The 3,371-nt window shown below is 36.1% G+C and overlaps 1 non-coding gene across 1 annotated transcript; it reads left to right on the top strand.

Annotated features, from left to right (window-relative positions):
• The first annotated feature begins 2,450 nt into the window (after positions 1–2,450).
• Positions 2,451–2,569, top strand: LOC136063240 (small nucleolar RNA SNORD14). The gene has a single exon (XR_010624941.1). It is a non-coding gene; the product is annotated as a small nucleolar RNA SNORD14 (small nucleolar RNA).
• The last annotated feature ends 802 nt before the right edge of the window (positions 2,570–3,371 follow it).

Below are 3,371 nucleotides of genomic sequence, written 5' to 3'. Positions count from 1 at the left end.
AACGCACTCTACCCTATCATAAGCCTTACTCATGTCTAATTTAAGAGCCATTTCCCCAACCTTGCCCCCTTTTTCTTGCCTAATATGATGCATAGTTTCAAAAGCCACCAACACATTATTAGTAATCAATCTCCCATGGACAAAAGCACTCTGTGTATCACTAATAATCGAAGGTAAAAACTTTTTCAACTTATTTGCAATAGCTTTAGAAGCAATTTTATAAGCTAATAGGCCTATAATCTGTTATCTTCTTTGGCTCTTTAATTTTTGGGACAAGAGTAATGTGAGTTTCATTAAAATTGGGTGGAGAAATACCAAAGTTCAAAAAATGAAGTACTGTTTTGGTGACCACCGTGCCACAAGTGCTCCAAAAGTGTTGAAAAAACAAAGGAGGCATCCCATCAGGACTTGGTGCCTTAAGTGGATACATTTGCTTCAAAGCTACATTCACTTCACTCTCCACAAAAGGCCGAACCAGCCTTTCATTCATTGCATGGGTCACCTTAAGTTGCACAGCCAAGAGCAAATCTGAAAAATCCACCAGATTACTAGTAGAGAAAAGATCCCCGAAGTACCCAATTGCTATCTCCTCCATTTTATCCTCTTCAATCTGCCATACCCCATCATTATCTAGCAAATCCTCCATTAAATTCTTTCTATGTCTAGCTGAAGCCTTGGTATGAAAGAAAGCTGTACTCTTATCACCATTTTGGAACCAATCATTCCTTGATCGCTATCTCCACATGTCATCCTCTCTATCCAACCAACAATTCAGTTCAATTCGAGTATGTCTTAATGCTTCCACTACTTCCGTGGATGTGGGCTGCATCTCTAACCATTCTAATTTAGTTTGAAGCTCCCTAATAATTCTTGCCACATGGCCAAATTCCGTAGCATTCCAAGAAGACAAGTCAACTTTGCACCTTTCCAAACAATTGTGAAGAACCCAATCCGATTCTATCAATTTACCATTTTCCCATGCATCCTTTACAACCTTTTCACATCTCAAGTCTTTCAACCACATTGACTCAAACCTAAAATTTTTTTGTGTCTCCTTTTCTTTCGTTGCTAAAACAAATGAAGTGATAGCGGAGAATGATTCGAAACCGAAGAGGATAAATGGTGAAGCTTAGCTATTGGATAAAGAGACCTCCACTCCAATGTAGCCAAAGCCCTATCCAATCTTTCTCGTATTTGAACCCCATTAGTTGTTTGATATAGCCAAGTGAATTTAGATCCAATGAAACCCAAATCACACAATCCACAATGATCAATAGTAGATACAAAGTCTACTATTTGTTTTCTTGGACGAATACTTCCACCTTCCTTCTCCGAGAGACCCATAATCTCATTAAAATCACCAATGACCAACCATGGTAAAGAAGACGATCTTTTTAAATGCTTCAATTTTGCCTAAGATTCATGCCTTTTAGCCGTACCCGAATGACCATAGAAACCTGTAAAATGCCACCTTCCAACTTTCCCACCATTCACCCATACATCGATATGATTTTGAGAAAAAGCAAAAATCAAGCAAAATCAAATCTCTGAAGATTTAGAACTGCTAAGTTTCAAATCAAACTCAAGAGACTCTCACAGTCTTCCACTTCCTATGAGTCCTTCAAAAGTTAGACTTAAGCCAGTTGCCTCAGTCCTCATCTTACTCTCTCATAAATCAATCTCTGTTTCTCTCTACTCTCTAGTCTCTCTAGTCTCAACTCTTCACTCCACACTCCACACTCCACACTCACACTCTCCCCACTCCTCTCCAAATGGACCTAACCCTAGCTGCCTTTACCTCCGCTGCCTCACACCACACCTGACACCGCCACCATGGGTTAAGTCTTCTCAGCCTCTCGGTCTCTCTACTCTCTAGTCTTAGGTCAAGTATACTTTCTTCCTTTTTCATCTCTCTTTTTCTCCATTTTGTGATATGGGTTTATCATCTTGTTCAAATTATTTAAAACTTAAAGATCATTGTTTTGAGAAATTGCTTAGCCGAGTATCCTATGTAGTCAATCTCTCTATACTTTTCTGTTTGATTCAAAGATTAAGGGACCAAAACTGACCAAGTGATTGGATTCAAAGATGAAGCCCTAGTCGTTTTGATTTGATTTGTTGGCTCAAAGATGAACCCTTAATTTGTTTGTGCACAAATGTGTTCTTTTTCTTCTTTTTTATTCCTTGTTCTGTTTTTTTTAATGAGCAATATACTTCTATCTTCACTGTAAATTTTGTTGTGTGGGTGTTTTTGGAGCCTATGATTTATTTCATTTCTTGTTACTACAATTTCTCTAGATATTTTGCATTCTTCCCATTATGCATCTTATAAATTTGTCATCTGTAGGGTTTTCTAATGTTTGATAGCGGATATTGTAAGTTTTTATTTATTATAATGGTAATAGTTTATTCTATTTGTAATCTGTAGCATAGGGTATTTGCAATATTGTTCTTGATGAAAAATACAAAGGCTTGTTTCTCAAACATTCGCAGTGGCCGCCTATGAGCTTTTGCCTTTGCCAGGCTTGAGAGCTAATGCTGCTCTATATTTCCTTGGATGTCTGAAAGTTGTTACTTGACATACAGAATTAGTTGGCAGTGAGTGTTGTCTTTTTAGTGAATTCCTAGTTATTCTGGTTGTTTGCTTTTATTATTTTTATTATTTTTTGTCAGAATGGAATCCTCATTGCCATATTTCTTAGTTGTTCCCACTAAACTTTTTTCGGACTGAATTTTATTCTCCAAATTTCTAAATGTCAATCTGTCTTGAAAAGTTTTGGTGGTACTGTCTTTGTTTTTTAAAATTAAATGGTTGGTTAGTTTTTTTATATCCACTGATGATAAATTAGATGTCTTGTTTCTCAAAACAATTGCAGTAGCTGCCTCAGTGCTCTGCTTTCTTTGGTTGCAAGTGCTATTGCTGCTTTAGTCTCTTCTTGAATGCTTGAGGTGTTCATTCCTTTATAATATACAAGTTTAAAACAAAATAAGCCAATTAATATGCTCATCCAAACACACTCTTAATTACCTAAAAATCATATTAATACTAGAGTTTGAACACCATGATTGATGTTTTACACTGCTTATGGTTTACTACCAGAGAAAGGAAAAGAAGATAAAGTTTCAAATTTGTCTTATTTTCAATTGTTTGTTTAGTAAATAGAAGTGAAAAGTAAAGAATGAGGGAAGAACATAATTTAAAATTTTCCTTAGAGGCCCACCAAAATTGGTTTTCAAAATAGGTAGCTTTGGGAGAAAATTGATGCGAGAACAAAGGTGTAAAATACATCTTCTTTTTATTTTCCTTTCACTTCCGAGAAAACAATGTAACTTTCTTTGCTTTTCTTTTCACTTCTTTATTTTCTCTGGTA

This window comes from Quercus suber, unplaced genomic scaffold, assembly GCF_002906115.3.
Source record: "Quercus suber isolate HL8 unplaced genomic scaffold, Cork oak 2.0 scaffold_20, whole genome shotgun sequence".
NCBI classification, from domain to species: Eukaryota; Viridiplantae; Streptophyta; class Magnoliopsida; order Fagales; family Fagaceae; genus Quercus; species Quercus suber.
The sequence above is the reverse complement of the archived record's forward strand: the minus strand, read 5'-3'. Positions and strand labels throughout refer to the sequence as shown.